The sequence below is a fragment of the Diabrotica undecimpunctata genome, chromosome 9, assembly GCF_040954645.1.
Source record: "Diabrotica undecimpunctata isolate CICGRU chromosome 9, icDiaUnde3, whole genome shotgun sequence".
Classification (NCBI taxonomy): Eukaryota; Metazoa; Arthropoda; class Insecta; order Coleoptera; family Chrysomelidae; genus Diabrotica; species Diabrotica undecimpunctata.
In genome coordinates this window covers 78,696,796-78,716,976 of record NC_092811.1, presented here as the reverse complement: position 1 = coordinate 78,716,976, position 20,181 = coordinate 78,696,796, and positions in this window count along the sequence as shown.

The window sequence follows — 20,181 nt, the reverse complement described above, 5'->3', positions numbered from 1 at the left end:
CTCTTGATGATTACACATGTCTTTTCTTTTTTATTCATCTCGCAGTGTTTTCTATTGTTTTATTTACTTTATTTATAATACCCCAATTCATGTTTTCTATAAGTAGAGCCAGCATGTCTACGTATGCAATTGCCCTTCATTGCAATTTCCCTGCTTGGTTTATAACTACCCAGCAAAATATGGACCACCCTAAACGCACTAAGAAAATTTTATTTATATCCATAACGATGTTTTAAATTAACTTAAAACATTTTTAATAATGAACTCAAATGGGCCGTATTAAATTTAATTTCTAGGAGATCGAAAGAGGAGTAAAGACGTTAGAAGACAATGTATCATCCAAAGTATAAACTAGTGGTCAAAATAACAAGAGATGCATCTCCAAATCGCAGAAGTATTCGCTAATGTGGCAGAAGATGCAGTTGTCATCTTCCATAGAGATGTTAGTACGCCAAGATGAATAAGCAGAATTGCTTAGAGCAGGATAAAGAAGAAGCAGCTAGTAGCAACATGGTTCCTTGCTCAATAAGTGAGCAACTTGGTTTCTTGAGGCATCTGGTATGAAATTGTTTCCTTGCGCATCTCCGTTTTTAACAAATATTTATTTTCATTTAATTTAACTACGTTCAAGGTGACAAAAATTGTGATTGTATTTAAGAAAATTGTACCAAAATTGTAATTTCCTAAGTGCAAATAACTTATTTCTGTAAATTATATGTTTTTACCCATAAATATAATTTGACCCAAAAATTGATCCGAATATTAACATTTCAGTAAATAAAAACAATTGCCACGTTAACTAGATACTGGATATTATGAGCCTATCTATTATGCCAAAATTTCACCGAAGACACTGTACTACATTCTCTGCACATAATAAGAGAGACCATACTAGGATATTATCATTAGCATAATCATAGAGCCTCTATTGGCGTCCACAGTCGAACATGGTGTTACAATCTAATTCGTTAAAATTCTCCTGATGGTATCTGAGCTGTGGGTGGAAGGTCTGCTTTGGCTGCGGTTATCTCTCTTTAGCTTCCAGTCCAGAATCTTCCTTGTCCAATTACCATTCAGTAATCGTGCTAAATATCTCTTTCGTCTTTATCTAAGGCTTGTAATTCGTTTAAGAACATCATCCTCCTTTTAGGGATAATAAGAAGATATTAAGTAAGGGCTCTTCTGTACTTCGCAGAAGACAGACGGGCGGGAGTCCCTAATCTCGATACGGCGAGATCCACTGACTGATAGGGAAATATTGGATATGTATATGTATACCGATAAGTAGGATAGGTGTGAATAAATACACATCATAAACACTATCAAGGCATGGACTATTCCATATAAAGAATATCAAAATCAAATCAACTACATATTCGTGCGGAAAAGATAAAAAACCTTAGTATTAAATGTTAAAGTTATGCCTGAAGCATACTGTAGGTCAGATCATAAACTGCTAAAAATTAACTGCACGCTGAAACTACATATAACTAGAAAAATACATCAGACAAAACAGCTAAGGGTTAATAATATAGAAGCATTCCAGATAAAACTGTTAACAAAGAAAAATCACAAATATTAGAAGACATAAATATCGTACTAGGAAAAGGAACGCGGGAACAGATATTAAACACCAGACGGATAATAGAAAAAGTGAGAGAAGACAATATACCGATGCTGCACTGTTTCGTAGAATGTGTTCAGTTACGATCAAAACAAAGAAAGAAATAGAAAAAAAAATTTTATTTCAAAATTTTTAGTAAAAGGTATAAATAAAATACCCAAACGGGCTACATCACAAATACAGAACGTTTTCGGAATGTAAATTCCATCATCAGTGTAACAAAGTGCACATGCTATGAGCCACTAAAATATATGGGTGAAAACCCTTTAAATTATATAAATTTACAAATATGTTACATTATAAACTATTAAAAATTAAGATGTCTTAGTTACCGTTGGAATTGGTAACATGGCAACGTATGGCTCATCATCGGTTACTTGGTCCTGAGACAAACTGTCTTCGAGGACCTGTTGATAACAACTGAATAAATTGAATAAACTGAAATTTTGAAATAAAATTTTTTTGTAATACATGGTATACAGCCAGTTTCAGGAACTTAGTTTCCTAGTGGAAAGAAATAGACTATCATTATTAACCTACAACATATATTCTGAATATAAAATGAGAAAAGTACTACACGATTGGGATAAAGGAATCACTATAAGAGGCAGAAAAATCAGCAGCCTGCAATATTAACAGCGAATGAAGCCGCAATGATTACCATCACTAAACGATTAAGCCGTATAGCCAAAGAATTCAGACTTTAGATCAACATTTGAAGAACAAAAATAATGATCGTAGACAAAGCAAATAATAATTTACCGCACATCCAGCCAAATGGCAAATTTCGAAGTGCTAGACAGATTTGTATACTTGGGCTTGCTGATAGCCAGCGATGGCGATTGCTCCTCAGAAATTAAGCGTAAACTATTGATAGCCCGAACCGCAACAGCTAAGTTTATTAAAATATGAAAAAACCGAATAATAAGACGGAATAATAAGCTCAGGTTGCTTAATGTCCTTATTTTTTCAATTGCTACATACGCAACTCAAACATGGGTTTTAAAAAAATCGATAAAAGTTAGATCGAAGCCTTTGAAATGTGTGTCTAAAAAAGAATTCTACGCATGTCCTGGGCAAAACATAGAACCAACCTGTCAATTCTGAAATAGCTGCATATAAAAGACAGACTATTAAAAAAAATAAACCAAGCATACCTAATGTACTTCGGTCACACAGCTGGAAGAACGGAGACCATGGCACTATTGGTAGTAGAAGGAAAGGTAGAAGGCCGAAGACCAAGAGGAAGATCTCCAACACGATGAGCAGCAAGCTAGTAATATTCAGAATGTCACCACCCCCTGACAAGGGCTCAAGGAATGAGGAGGAGGAAATATTATAGAGAAAATCTGTCATATTTAAATTTTTATAGATTTTTTAGATAAACCATCAGGATATTCTAGCTCTGATACCACTAATCGGAGCTGCTGTATTGAGCTCCACTACAGGAGAATATTGCTCTTGTAATGATCATTTCCCAAATTAACATATTTATTTTCTAACTTACCTTGGCTGCACCGTACTGAAAATGAGCAATAGTCAGAAATACGTATATACGGTTGCCTTTCATCAACACGCATCAACATGCACCAGTCAAGGGACAACTGCATACAGTTGGGCTATTTCATAAAAATTTAAGTTGAAAACTCTGTGGCATAGAATCTAAAATAGACAATATTTCCATGGCTGCAAGGCGCTAGATCGTTGGCGACAAATACTTTTAGAAACCCATTAAGTGACTTGTAACGGTAAGCGTTACTTTTTATCTTTTTCTCATCTTTTGTCTCCTTAAACAGAGATAACTTATTTCTGTTCGCCTATTAGGTAGCCAACTCATAACACCGCTACGAAATGCATAATTATCTATATTTGGAAGTTTGGATTGTATAGGAATCTTCTTCTTCTTCAGATGCAAATCCACTAATGGATGTTAGCGATCACATTTTCCATTAATTCTCTATTTCTTGCAATATGTATCAGAATTATAGGAATACAATAATACGTATTCACGGAAATTACGATGCAGTAATCCCGGAGGTCAGCAATCCCAAGCAACAGTTTTGTCAGCATTTAATTTTTATATAAAAGAAATATTATTGTAATTAAATTCAGTTATTTTCGATCAATAAAGCAGTGCAGTATAGTTGTAAAAGTTATTAAAGGGTCTTTTTAAAAAGTACCTTCGTGAGTTAAAACCTTTAAGTGACACAGTGCAGTACGATAGTGAGAGAGTCTACAGAAAATCCTCGTCGTTCTTAAACGTTTACCTGCTACGAACCAACCAACTTCCAGGGAAAACTACAGCCGTTCAACCCCCGAAGTCTACAAAAGCCAGTGTCAAACTGTAGAAATTAATTTATATGACGAAAGAAGATAAAAAGAAAGCAAAAGAAGAAAAGAAACCAGTTCCCTCGAAAAGAAATGCACCCAAGCATCATCATTTATCTGTAAACAAATTTAATCTTTTTTCTAATCATAATTTAATTGCTTCACAAGCTTCATCTCTTAGAATGAGTAATTCTCTTTCAACTATTAGTGAATCGATTATCGAACCTGGTGCTGCTTCTATTTCGCAAAATAACTCAGCTTCTCAATTTAGTTTTGAAAATCAACGTTAGTCCTATAAGTAATACTTTAAATAGTTTAGATATACCATCTATATCTAAGGCAAAATTGGCTACCGAGAAGAAGAAACATGGAAAAAAATCCCCCTACTGGTGGACAGATGAGATAGAAGATCTACGGGAGAGATGCCTCAGAGCTCGTAGGAATTATACGAGAAGCCAGGGCAACCTCGAGCTTAAAGATACATACAAGGATTTGAAGAAAAGATTAAATAATACAATAAAAAAAGAGAAAAAAGAAAAGTGGCAGACCCTGATAAAAGCACTCGACGAGGATATATGGGGTGATGCATACAAAATCACAATGAAGACCTTAAAGATAATGGCCCCATATAGACTCGACGAAGACCAGCAGATGAGATCAGCTGAACTCCTCTTTCCCACCAAGGACATGCCAGATTTCACCAAGGTTTTCCCAACCATGATAGAAGAGTTCACAGAAGAAGAGGTGAAAACCGCTGGTCAGGATACGAAGACAGGGAAAGCTCCCGGCCCTGACGGGCTGCCACCAGAGGCAATAAAGATAATAGCAACTGAGAAACCAGGTTTGATCAGAAGAATATTTAATGATCTACTGCAGAAACAAGAGTTTCCCAAGGACTTGAAGGAGGCGAACTTGCTTCTACTCCTAAAGTCCGGGAAACCCCCTGATTCACCGACCTCTTATCGGCCAATATGCCTTCTGGTCTGCCTTGGTAAGTTCTACGAAAGACTTCAAGAAGAGGTTGGAAGGCATGTTGGAAGATGAGAGAGTCTTATCCAACCAACAGTACGGATTTAGGAAAGGCAGATCGACAATCGACGCCGCGATCTGGATAAGAAACGCGGCCAAATCAAGCAAGAAAAGATGGGTGGTTCTTGTTCTGTTGGACATAAAAAATGCTTTTAATTCAGCAAACTGGAGCCTCATAGTAGACCGAGTAGTCGAAAGCGGGGCTCCGGAATATATGTCCAATATAATAAAGGACTACCTTTCGGAACGATCCGTATGCATATCCAAGAAGAAAAAGAAACAAATGACCGCGGGAGTACCCCAGGGGTCAGTCCTGGGACCCTTACTCTGGAACATGTTATACAATGGGGTACTAGAAATTCACAAGCAGAGACAAGGAGTCAAAGCGATAGCATACGCAGACGATCTAGCCCTATTGGTTGAGGATGATAAGAATTGGGGCATAACAGAAAAGGTAAATAAAGCAATAAACACGACCGCGGCGTGGATCGAGAAGAACGACTTAAAATTAGCAGTAGACAAAACAGAGATAATAATTCTGAGAGGACCAAGGAAAAGGGATGACTTGGTTTTCAAATATCAAGGCTCCGAAATAAGACCCCAAAGGACAGTCAAGTATCTCGGTATTACTTTCGACGACCGACTTACCTTTGGGCAGCACATACAAGAAGCATGTCGAAATACGGAAGGGAGGACCTCAGCATTGAACAAATTATTGCCAAACATAGGGGGGCCCGGATCTCAGAAGAGATCAGTTATGTTACAATCAATATTATCGATCATCTTATACGGGGCCCCCGTGTGGCACGAGGTTCTCCAGATGAAGAAATATAAGGCTCTTTAGGTCTCAAAGGAAACCTCTGATCAGGGTGTGCAGCGCGTACAGAACTGTATCTACCATTGCCTTACAGGTAGTGGCTGGTTCTGTACCCGTGCACATCCTGGCCAGGGAAAGAGCTCGAATGTATCAGAGGGGCAGCGGGGCGGTTGGTTCAGGGCCACAAGAAAGAGCCAGAAGCTTGGAGATGTGGCAGAGGGAATGGGCAACCGAAGTCGAAAAGGCGGCCTGGACGAGGTCCTTGGTCCCGGATGTAGTGAGGTGGTACGGGTGTCGGCATCGGCGCGTCAACTACTACTTCACGCAGTTTCTGACGGGGCACGGATCGTTTCGGAAATACACCCACAGAATCGGTAGGTCCAGAGACGATCTATGTCCTGAGTGTGGAGTGGTGGACGATGCGCAGCATGTTGTTTTCGACTGCCCTACATACCACATGGGGCGAAACGAACTGCAGCTGAGCCTGGGATCTCCACTAGGCGAGCCTCACGAGCTGATCGATAAAGCCATCGACAGCAAGCACGATTTCGAACTGATCATTGCCTTTGTTACAAAAACCATAAAGCACAAGGAAGAGAAAGAGAGGCGGCTGCAGATGGATTGACCGCTATAGTTATGTACTGTTTTAAAAACGTGTGTTATTTATTTACTTATTTTATTGCATTTTATTTATTCAGGTTAATTTCGTTTTTACTATATCTTATCTATACCAACTTTAGCTGTTGTTTTTATTTTTATTTTATCTACATTACTTTTAACTTATTTTTTTTTATCTATTTTTATTTATTAATTTATTTATTTTATTTCATTGTCGGGGCCGCGGGACATGGGACGGGAAAAGACTTTTTACATCCAATCCCGTCGGATGTCCCGATACCCCGAAATTTAGTGAATGAGGGTATGAATGCGGAACTGAATTGATGAAAGTACGAATGAATGGTGTTACTGTTAATTGCCAACTGGTTCTACTCGTTAGTTTCAATGTGGAAGGGGTGGCAACCAGGCTGTCTCGCCAGAATGAGGATTGAGCAGGACGGTAGCTTCACCGACCAGTCTCGCCCGAGCCTTGTGCTGGTGAGAGAGACCGGGAGGCCGTCAAATCCAGGTAATGCACGCGAAAAGTGCCAGAGGGAAGTTAAGAGTAAGGCTGACGGGCCAGATATGCTCGCTAAGTGCGGTTTTGGGCCCGTCGGTCGGAGAAAGAGGGGGTGGTTTAGTCGGTAGGCGGTCTCGTCACGCGGTGAAGCGTAAGAGATTAAATCCGACACACCTGGGTAAAGGGCTGACACCCGATCCCAGACGGTCTTTTAGAAGATTCCACCTCCCAAAAAAAAAAAAAAAAAAAAAAAAAGATATACCATCTATAATTATTATCCCCGCTAGTCAATTAGCACGACCATACATGGCCGTGGCACCTGCTCCCGCTCTCGTTTTCGATGTCAATAAAGATCTTTCCATCGTACCTGATTACGATGGTAACCCTAATGAACTTCAAAACTTCATTGAAGTTACTACAATGATTCTTAATCATTTCTGGGATCATAATAATCCCGACAACTTTTAAAATCACATAATGAATAAAATTAAAGGAAGAGCTCGAGAAGTCATTTCCGTATAGGGGTGTAAGGATTAGCCCACAATAAGGACCACACAAATTAAAAATTTTGCCGATCAACGTAATAAAAATTCACTTACTTGAACTACTTGAACCACTTGAACACAATTTCGAATCACATCGAACTACATACCGATAATGCATATGTAAAGAGTTGCAAAAAGGAATTCTTTCAACAACAGGCCCTAACTACGTTCTTATCAGGATTACGAGAACCAATGGGATCAACCATACGATCCTACAAATACGAGGCCTACAAATCTTGCTTTCGCTCTTCAATTCATCCATGAAGAAAACAATATTAGATATTTGCAGAAAACAACTAATTTTTCATTGCAAAATAAGATTTCTATCCACACCCAAAGACAGTCGCAGTTCACAACACCACTACAATGGCAACAACCCATGCCCAGGCCACAGTTACATCAACCATTTTTCGGAAGTAATCCAGCACCGTTCCGACCAACATTTACCCCAAGATGGCCAATACAACCCGCTCGATTCCAACCACCAAGGCAACAATTCATGGCAAACACACAACCTCCAAGACCTAACCCATAGGCAAGCAGACCACCACAACATTACAAACCAACACCGATGTCTGTAAGTACAAGCAAAACGAGACATAAAAGAGGTTCAAGCTTCAGAAACTTTAGGTCACAGCCACAGCAACCACACACGCCAAAGTTCACCGTAGAAGAGCTGTCTAATATTGAACAACAAGGCAAAAATGGTACCAATGCCTACTATGGAGAACAGGCATATTCCTATCCAAATCAGGATGCATATTCAGATGACTACCACGTAGAAGATTACCAAAATGTCCAATAAGAAGAAGAAAAAGATGTAAATTTTCCAAAACTCAAGGAGAAAAATGAAGAAACGTAATCGAACTCAATTCCTATTCAGACAAAAAAGAACTTCCATATATCGAAATTAAAAATCCTCCCCTTAAACTTCTTCTTGATATAGGGGCAACCAAATCATTTCTTTACCTCGAAATTGCATCCAAATTTTATAAAAATTTTATCAAACATGAACTGTTTGCAGTCAGTTTAATATTTCAAAACCATTCACAGGAATATTGTGCTAAAATTTCAATCTTTCCAGAATTTAAATCTAATATTAATTTAAAAGTCTACCTTTTTAAATTCCATAAAACATTTGATGGTCTTATCGGCCTCGATAACTTAAAAATTCTACAAGCACATCCTAATTCTCATTTATCACATCTACAGTATCCACACTAACTACAGCACACTCAGTTCTCCCTATCTTTTATTATGAAACCAATAAAACACAATTTTATACAATTCAATTGGAACCCAGAACAATCACACAAGTACAACTTCCAGTAAAACAAACAAAAGGCACCATACTTATACCAAAACAAGAAATACAAGGGGCCATTCTAAGAGAAACTCTCAGTAAAGCCTGCAATCAACTAGCCTGGAACGAAATGATCAACAACACTGACGAAGCTATTTAAGTAGCAATCACCGATCCTGTTAGAAGCAATCCAATAGATCTTCATGAATATCCCCTATACACTTCGAACATCATTTCTATGGAAACAGAAACAATAATAGAAATATTATTGTTAAGTATATGTCTTTAATTTGTTTATTAAGAATAAACAAATTAAACACCACATACGCACAACGGAGGAAGTCCCAGTTGTCACAAAATCATATCGATATCCACACGTACATCGAGAAGAGGTTTGGACAATGTTGGACCAAGGCATCATCAGACCAAGTCAGTCACCCTGGTCATCTCCAATTTGGGTCGTACCAAAAAACCAGACGCCCCTGGAAAAATTAAATGGAAAATCGTAGTCGATTACAGAAAGATAAATGAGAAGACTATAGACGATAGGTATCCAATCCCAAATATCACGGATATCCTTGATAAACTTGGACGCTGTCAATACTTTTCACCCTTGATCTAGCCAGTGGATTTCACCAAATAGAAATGGCAGAGGAAGATATACAGAAAACAGCATTTAACGTGGAAAATGTCCATTATAAATACCTTAGAATGCCTTTTGATTTGAAAAATGCACTCTCTACATTCCAGAGAATAATGGACAATGTGCTTAAAGGACTTATAGGGGAAATCTGCTTAGTATACATGGATGACATCATCGTATACTCAACCTCACTTTGATTTTCAAAATCTTTGAAAGACTACGAGAAACTAGGTTCAAGATACAGATAGATAAATGCGAATTTTTAAAAAAAGAAGTTAAATCTTTGGGTTACGTCGTAACTCCCGAAGGAATAAAACCAAATCCAAGCAAAATTAAAGCCATCATAGACTATCCCATACCAAAGACTACCAAGGAAATTAGAGGATTTCTCGGATTTCTTGGATATTACAGAAAGTTCATTAAGGATTTCGCAAAAATAACAAAACAGCTCACCTCATGTTTAAAGAAAGATGCCAAGATAGAACACACTGAACAATTTCTCAACTGTATCAAAATCTGCAAGAACCTGTTAACCAACGAACCACTTCCACAATATCCGGATTTTACGAAGCCTTTCAATCTCACCACAGATGCAAGCAACTTTGCTATAGGTGCTATCCTCTCACAGGGTCCTGTAGTACAAGACAAACCCATTGCATATGCATCAAGAACACTGAACAAGACCGTGCTTAAATATTCCACCATCGAAAAGGAAATGCTTGCAATCGTATCATCATCATCAGTGGCATTCTTCAGAACAATCTTCCATTCGCCCCTGTCTCTGGCAACTCTTCTCCATGCTTTAACTCCGATGGATTTTAGATCATCCTCTATGTTATCTTGATACCTAAGTTTTGGTCTTCCTCTGGCTCGTCTTCCCACTGGTCCTCTTCGGTCGAAAATTTTTCTGATCGTTGCATCTTCATCTCGCCTAATTACATGTCCTATCCATTGAAGGCGTGCTAATTTAATACATTTTACAACGTCAGGTTCCCCAAAACTTCTATATACCTCAAAGTTGTAGCGCTTACGCCACAAACCCTGTTCTTGGATTCCTCCATATATTTTCCTTAGAAATTTTCTCTCGAAACGTTTAAGCAATTCTTGGTCGTTCTGTGTAAGCGACCACGTTTCAGACCCGGTGTTTTATATATAGTAACTTTAATTTTTCTGGGTAGTTTTGGGGCCATCTGTTTCCTCAAGCCATAATAGCACTTATTGGCAAGCACTATTCTTCTTTTAATTTTTTCGCTGACATTGTTGTCTTTGGTCAGCAGCGAGCCCAGGTAGACGAAGGTGTTCACACCTTCCAGTTCCAGATCATCAATTAATAGTCTAGGTATCTGGTTGCCTGATCTACATATACTTGGTGTTCTGTGCGTTTATGTTTAATCCCATTCTCAGTGCAGACGCCCTTAGTGATCGAAATGCTTTGAACTAAGATTCTGTGGACCTAGCAATAAGGTCTATGTCATCTGCATATCCGACCACTTGTACAGATTTATTAAAGATGGTGCCATTCGTATTAATATGGCACTCTCGAATTACTTTTTCTAGTGCAAAGTTAAATAAGACACGACAGTCCATCTCCCTGTCTCAGTCCATTTTTATAATGGAAGTGTCTTGAAAAGTCGTTTTGGATTCTGACTACACTCTCTACGCCTGTGAGTGTAAGTTCCGTTAGTTGAACAAGTTAAAGCGGCATTTGAAATTCCACCATAGCCTGTAGAAGTTTTGGTCTGTTTACTGAGTCGTATGCGGCTTTGAAATCCACGAATATATGGTGGGTGTCGACTCCGAACTCGTTTTCTCAAGAATCTGCCTGACTGTGAAGATTTGATTCCTTGTTGATTTATTGGATCGGAAACCGCACTGACAGTTTTCAACTATTTGTTCAGCATAGAGGATCAATCTTCTGTACAATACGTTAAACAATACTTTATATGCCACGTTAAGTAGGGTGATGCCCCTATAATTATCACACACCATCATATTATGGTGCATTACACCTAATTTCCAGTCCGCGGGCGTTTCCTTCCGTTGCTAGATTTTGGTTACTAATTTATGCATGTGTTTAAAAAGGGTGTCACTACCATTTTTAAAGAGTTCGGCAGGAAGATTGTCCAAACCGGGAGTTTTGTTATTTTTTAGTTTTGAAATGGCTTCTCTAATTTCTTTTTCGGTGGAGGGCAGCTCTTGAGCGTTTTCATCCATTGCTTGCAATCGTATGGGCTGCTAAATATTTTCGGCCTTATTTATTTGGAAGGAAGTTTAAAATTCTCTCTGATCAGCGACCACTTCAATGGCTATTCTCTTTAAAAGATTCAAACTTGAAACTCGTTAGATGGAGACTAAAACTTAAAGAATTCGATTATGAAGTCATATACAAAAAAAGGAAAATCCAATACGAACGCTGATGCATTATCCCGTGTCAAAATTCACACTAAGGAAATAAGTACCATTGACGAACACGTAGAAGAAATAATAAGTCTATTATCCAGAAAAGAAGATGACAACATATCCATCATCAACCATCCAAACTCAGTATGCGATCCAGATAAAGAAGATCCTATGGTTAACTTAGACGAAATTATCAAAGAAAAACAAACATTTGGCCTTACTGCAGAAGAAATGACAGTAATAGACGAACTTCTAAAAGAAGAAAACCAAAAGATTGAAAGTCAGCCAACAAAATCGCTATACCAACAAGACAACAACACAGAGGGTACCCAGTATTCTACAGAGGAAAACCCAATACTTAGAATTCCAATTCCAGCGAAAGACCATTGAACTGTTACAACAACCAAATCATATTCAAATTGGTAAATTACAATCCTGCAAAACCTATAACAAAACAGTGCTTCCTTACAAAGAAAATAATGCACGTCCAACTAAGTAAAAACGACCTAAAAAACGATATTTTTAACTTCTTCAAGAACTACGTCGACACTGAAAATAGCTGTCCTATTCGTCGACACTGAAAGAAATAGCTGTCCTATTCGAAACTGATGAACTCTACCAGTCTGTCTGCAACATACTTCAAGAAACATTCAAGAATTCTACATTTGATCTTGTAAAATGAAACAATTTACTAAAAGATATAAGCAGTCCAGACAGACAGAAAACCATCGTACAAGACTATCACCAAGGAAAGACAAATCATAGAGGAATTAATGAAACAGAAATTCAAATCAGAAAACACTCTTAATGGCCAACGTTGAAAAAGGATATAGAAGACTATATTAATCTCTGCGATACTTGTTAAACAAACAAAGACGACAGAAATGTTGAAAAACCGAAGTTTATGTTTACTCCAACACCAACACCAACGAAACCACTGGAAATTGTTCACATAGACACATTTCAAGCAGCAGGACAAAAATTCCTTACCATCAACGACCCATTTTCAAAATACGGTCAAGCGTACCCAATAGAAGGATCAAACGCGATCAACATCTTAAACGCATTCCTACTATTCATCACCCACCATGGACTACCATATATGATAATTTCTGCTAGTGGAACTGAATTTAAAAATGGACTTGTTCAAGAATTCGTGGACACTCAGAAGATCTTAATCCACTACACAACACCTGATAACCCGCAATTCAATGGAATGGTCGAGCGCTTTCACTCCACAATCATCGAGCATCTTCGAATATTAAAAGAAAAAAGGAAAACACTCAACATAAAAGACCAGATGCTATACGCCATTATGGATTACAACAACTCTATCCACTCAGCTACCAAACAGAAGCCCATTAACATCCTTAATGGTCACATAGATGCTCAAGATCCATTCGACATTGACATCAATAGAACACTTATAAATAATTACACACAGGAGCACAGATTGAAAACAAAAGAGAGGTATAAAGAAATAAATAAGAAATTGCAAGAGAGCAAACAGAAAAACAGTAAAAAGATAAACGAAAAACGACACTCACCGACAACATATAAACCCAGCACGAAAATCTACACTATAAAAACAGTACAACGAAACAAACTGCTCCCCAAATTTTCACCTAAAGTAGTCAAAAACAACAAACCTATTACTGTTGATACCCAAGATACTACGGTGCATAGAACCAATAGCACAAGAAATTAAAACATTGGTATATCAATATCAAACTACAACCACAGCTATAGAAAATGGACTAAGCTAGACGTAATTCGACAGTCTACAGAACCTCGACAAAATGTTGCATTATCTTCTCAAAACAGACCAGGAGAAACTCGATTCAGTTTATCCAGCAACCAGAAATAAAAGAGGCCTTATCAACGGATTAGGAAATATTATAAAGTTCATCTCAGGAAACTTAGATCAAGAAGACGCAGAAAGATACGATGCTGCAATTCAGTCACTTGAACTCAATCAACAAAATATTATTAACAACATTAATAACCAATTAAGCCTTAATAAGAAAATAATGAACAACTATAACGAGACAGTGACGCTACTAACCCACAATCAAGAGATAATAGCCGCAGAAACATGCAAATTACATGCAAGTTCGAAACATTTTAGACCACATTAATTTAGCCTTACAAACCATTATACAAATATTAGATGACCTACAGACAGCAATCTCATTCGCAAAAATCAAAACTCTTCATAATGGACTTATAAAACCAGATGAAATAAGATAGACTATCCAAAAAATGCTAGAACATCATTCAGCTTCTCAGCTACCATACCTCCAAGAAGAAGACGTGATGAGATATTACGAGATTGTAGAAGTAGATGATTACTACTCCAACCACTCTCTAGTCTTTATCTTACATTTCCTTATTCTTTATTCCAAAGTATTCACATATTTTCATCTATATTTACTTCCAGCCGTAAATAACACAATAATTATTCCACCTGGACCATACTTAGCTTCCAATTCAGAACTTTTCCAATACATGGACCTACTACCATGCAGGAAAAGTGAACCAAAGAAATTCATCTGTCCAGAGAAGTTTCCACAGAAAAATACAGAAACCGACGACTGCATCAATCAAATCCTAAAATTATCCAATGATGCGCCCAATGTCAAAACGTGCCAATCACAATTAGCACGACAATGATCAAAAAAGTATCGGAAGCTCACTATATTGCTGTTTTCCCAGAAGCTACTAAAATCTCCACCCACTGTTCTACTTCCAAAATTGAGATACTCAGAGTAACATTTCTAATAGAACTACCCCCAAAATATGAGTTTAGAACCAACAACGAAGTTTACATCAACTCCAAAGCAACAATAAAGGAAGAACCGTTAATCCTGCCAAAACTAAAAATTAAACTTCAAGGGGAAGATCCAACAGTAAAGCCTCTAAAATTAGATATAATCCAATAAGATGAATTACATAAAATCTTAACGTAAACATAAACATAACATAAACTCTCCAACCCGTGTCTTGAAAAACAATGGATCATTACCATTTATGGACACCACCAATAAATATTTTGGCAACAGCTTTTATCATTATTTTGGTTTACAAATTAGGAGAGATATGGAGAAGGAAGACAACTGAAGAAGAAAAAGATACAGCTAATCCAGAATCCATACCTTCAGTTTTGTTCATTCCTTACAAAACTTCCCAAGGGGATGGAGAAATTACGGTGCAGTAACCCCAGAGGTCAGCAATCCCAATCAACAGTTTTGTCAGCATTTTTATATAAAAGAAATACTATTTTAATTAAATTTAGTTATTTTTAATCAATAAAGCAGTGCAGTATGGTTATAAAAGTTATTAAAGGGTCTTTTTAAAAAGTACCTTCGTGAGTTAAAACCTTTAAGTCGGAACAGACAATTTATTGAGACATCTTATCAATGTTGATATGTAACATTTCAAGTGTTCCACGTGTTGTCAGCAATTCCAGCTCATACCGTTAAAGAAATACCTTGTTTGGGTTGTGTGAGCTAAACTGGAAATTAAGAGAAGAATTTTTTTAAGTTTATGGTGTACAGAAAGTTTTATTGTGTTGAAAGAATTATTTAAGTTGAAGAAAGCATTTTCCTTTCGCCATTATTAAAATTGTATTCCTAGTAAAATTCCTTAATTTCACTTATGATCTTATTAATTAAATTAAAAAATAAATTTAATAATATTCAACTTTTATTTTCTCTTTAAAATATTATGAGTTTCGTAAGGTTTTCCATTTCTTGGTATTTTAATGCTCTATAAATAAAAGGTTTGCTTTTAGCCGACCAACACAGATGCTGGAATTAACATTACCTTAATTTGGGGATAAATTTAAGAAGAATTTTTATGGACTTTTTTGGGGATTTCTCTCCTCAGAATTCCATCTGAATCCCACACCAAAGAGCATCTGCTTTTTTTATATGAGCACATAACCACACTACAGGAGTTCGACCGAACTCCTTTACAGGATATAATGGTCCGAGACTATAAGCACTTATGTGCACATAACTGCTTAACTCTGTTTCCATTTCAGTGGTCTGGCTATTATTAAATAATTATCGTACAGGGACTACATCGTGGAGATACGGCCCTGTTTTACTTGAATTTTAATAAATAAGCTACCTTAGGGAGTATTTTTTTTAAATACGCCTCTATTTTGACTTGTAGGTTTATAGTTCAGCAACGTAACTGAGTGAGTGGCAACCAATTTTAAAAGATGGAGGGATTTGTAAGAAAGAAATTAAATTTATTTTGAATTATTGTAAATAGTGTTCATATTTTTGTTATTAAATGGGTTACAAGGTCATATTTTATTTTAGTCATCATCATCATCAACCTGTATGCGTCGACTGCTGGACATAAGTCTCCCTCAGCTCTTTCCATCTGTCTCTGTCTTGTGCGGCTTGCATCCAGTTATTGCTAACACGATTCAGGTCGTCAGTCCATCTAGTTAGTGGGCGTCCTCTGCTCCGTATTGCTTCTTGCCTTGGCCTCCACTCTAAAATACGTTTTGTCCGTCGGTTGTCTGATAATCTGGCGACGTTTTCCGCCCAATTTCATTTTAACGACGCGATTTTTTCGATAGCGTCTGTTGTTTTTGTTCTACGACGTATTTATTTATTTAGGATTTGGGCTCTCATAGAAACACCCATCATCTGGCGCTCCATAGCCATCTGAGTCACGCGAATCTTATTAACTACCTTTTTTGTGAGTGTTAATATTTCCACTCCATAAGTGAGTCCAGGTAACACACATTGGTTAAAACATTCTTCTTTTGAGACAGATGGGTAGATCCGATTTGAATACATAGTTTAATTTACCAAACGCTGCCCAGGCTAATCCTATGCGACGTGGGAGCTCACATGTCTGGTTATCTCTGCCCAACCGAATTTCATGTCCTAGGTACTTATACGATATAGTTTTCACAATATCCCTTCCATCAACAGCAATATATCGATTTAGCACAAGATTAGTTATTATTTGCGTCTTTGTTCATCTTAATCTTTAGTCGGACCTCCAAGGAAGCGTGATATCATTTTTTAAACATTATTATTTCATCATCCATACGATCGGCTATATGGACAATGTCATCTGCAAATCTCAAATTATTGAGCTTCTCTCTATTTATGTTAATACCATGCTCGTTCAGATGTGCCTTCTTACAAGTATATTCTAAAAGCGTCGTGAATAGCTTTGGAGAGACTTTGTCTCCTTGTAGTACACCTCGCTGTATACAGAATTTATTAGTTTCTTGTTCAGATATTCTTACGCTAGCTATGTCATTTTGATAGATATATTTAGTTTTATTTTCTTCTTCTTCACGTGCTATCTGCGCGACGGAGGTTGGCAATCATTATGGCTATTCTGATCTTAGATGCTGCTGCTCTGAATAGTTCAATTGATGTGCCTCCGTACCATTCCCTCAAGTTACGCAACCATGAGATTCTTCTTCTTCCTACACTTCTCTTGCCGTGGATTTTCCCTTGTATAATCAATTGAAGTAGGTTGTATTTCTCATTACGCATAACATGCCCCAGGTATTGCAGCTTTCGTGTCTTGATGGTTTCAAATACTTCCATTCTTTTGTTGATTCTTCTCATGACTTCGTTGTTTGTTACATGCTCGGTCCGTGATATCTTCAGGATTCTTCTATACACCCACATTTCAAATGCTTCCAACTTTTTAGCAGTCGACGCGTTAAGTGTCCATGCTTCTATCCCATAAAGCAGAGTCGATAAAATATAACACCTTGCCAGCCTAACTCTCAAGTCCAATTTTAGTTCTCTTGCACAAAGTACCTTTCTCATTTTATTGAAGTTTGTACGTGCTTTCTTTATTCGAAGTTTGATTTCTTTGGAGTAATCGTTTGTGAGATTAATTATTGTGCCAAGATAGTGGTAGTTTTCAACTTGTTCTAAAGCACTACCGTTAATTGTCAGGCTTTCACCATTATTTAAGGTTTTTGATATCCTCATAAATTTGGTTTTCTTGGTGTTTATTTGATAATCCATATTCTTCTCCATACTCAACTATCTTGTTCATTAGCTTTTGGAGGTCTTGGAGGTTGTTTGTTATTATGATAGTATCGTCTGCATATCTATTGTTGTTAATTAGTGCTCCATTGACCTTGATTCCCGCTGTTTCTCCCTCAAGAGCTCTTTTCATAATTTCTTCAGAGTATGCATTGAATAGTAGTGGTGACAATACACACTCCTGTCGCACTCCTCTTTTAACTTCGAATTCTTCTGATGTGTGTTTATTAATGCGTACGTATGCCTGCTGTTTATAATATAGATTTGTTATAATTCGAAGGTCATTGTGTTGTAGTTGTTTTGTTTTGAGGATGTCAATTAGCTCTTTGTGGCGGACTTTGTCGAAAGCTTTGTTGTAGTCTATGAAACAGACATACATATCTTGGTTCACATCTAAGCATCTCTGGATTAGTACGTTGAATGCAAATAGAGCTTCACGGGTACCTACACCATTACGGAATCCAAATTGAGTTTCTTCAATATCCATATCAAGTGTTTTGTAAATGCGTTTATGAATGATCTTTAAAAACGATTTAAGTGTGTGAGACATCAGGCTTATGGTAAGGTGGTCGGTGCATTCTCTAGCATTTTTCATTTTTGGGAGACAAATGAATGTTGAGGTCAACCATTCGTTGGGTATGTCACCCAAATGATAAATTTTATTAAAAAGCTTTAAGAGGACATCAATGTACTCATTTTCTATTATTTTAAGGATATCAATAGGCAGTTGATCTGGCCCCAGGCTTTTTTCGTTTCTGGTGGTCTTTAGTGCATACAGTATTTCTTCCTTTGTAATTTCTACACTTGTTTCTCTGTCCTCAAAAGACAAGTCTTGTGGGTTTCCTCTTTCGTCGTCGAAGAGCTCTTCCATATACTCTTCCCATCGTTTTAGTTTTTCGTCAGTCGTTATCATAGTTTTTCCATTTTTATCTAAAAGAGTTGTGTTGTGGTTTTTTTTTTGCAGTCCTGCCATTTCTTTCACCTTTTTATGTATGTTGAATAGGTCGTATTTGTTCTGTAGATCCTCTATCTCTTTACATTTTTCCTCATAGTAAGTTTGTTTTGTCTCTCTTATCTTTTTTCTGATTTCGTTGTTAATGATTTTGTAATTGTGACTGTCTTTGTTCTTGGCTTGTCTTCGTTGTTCCATTAAGCCGAGTATCTCGTCGGTCATCCAATTGTCTTTCTTTCGTGTCGGTTCTTTTAATATCACTTTGCATGGAGCGAGGAGGCAGTTTTTTAGTGTTTCCCATTGTTCGTTTATTTCGTATATGTTAGTATCTAATTCATCAAAGTTTTCGTATATTTTCTGTGGAAGTTTGATTTTTATATCACTTTCTGTCAGTTTCCTAACATCTAATTTTGGAGTTCTTTGTGGTTTTCTAATACGTTTAAGCTTAAGCGTGACATTAGCGATTAGTGGGTTATGGTCTGATGCGACATCAGCTCCTGGATATGTTTTAACTGATTTGATGGTGTTACGATATCTCTCTTTAATCATTATATAGTCGATTTGGTTTCCTAAAACCTTTTTTCGGTTTATCTGCTGGTGAGCGCCATGTATATAACCGTCTCATTGGTAATTTAAAGAACGTGTTTGTGATTATTAGACTTTGTTCTTGGCAGAATTGTATTAGACGATCGCCTCTATCGTTACGTTCCCCTAGTTTGGTCTTCCATTACTGTTCCAGCTCTTCCTTTGCCGACTTTTGCATTGAAATCGCCCATAACTATCGTGATTTCTCTGTTCTTTGTCATTTTCAGTGCATCTTCAATTTACTTCATCTTCTGTTGCATCCGTCGTTGGCGCATATACTTGGATCAGATTAAGTTTTGTGTGTGATGTCCTTATTTGTAGTAGCATCACTCTTTCTGAGATTGGGACAAAGCCCTCTATTGACTTGTTGACCTCTGTATCGACAATAATTGCTACTCCACGTCTATGTTGGTTATCAGTGTTTCCCGAATAATATAAGGTACCGGTTTTTGTTGAAAGATATCCTGAGTTAGGCCACCATGTTTCGCTTACTCCTAATATATTTATATTCAGTCTTCAAATTTCCTGAAGGATGTTATGCATTTTACCAGGTTGATACATTCTTTTAACGTTCCACGTATCTATTTTTGTTTTTGATAATTTTAGTTTGTCTTGTTTCGAAGTTTGACAAGAGTTTCGCCAGTTAATGACCTGGGAGTCCTTGTCTGTTCCTCCCCTGTCGGATCTTGGGCTTCGATTCCCATGATCAGTTTCTTTTTTCGTTTAGTACTCATAGAGATATCCAATTGGATCTTTAATGCAGTGGTTTCTCCTTGCCTTCTGCATCCTTATGC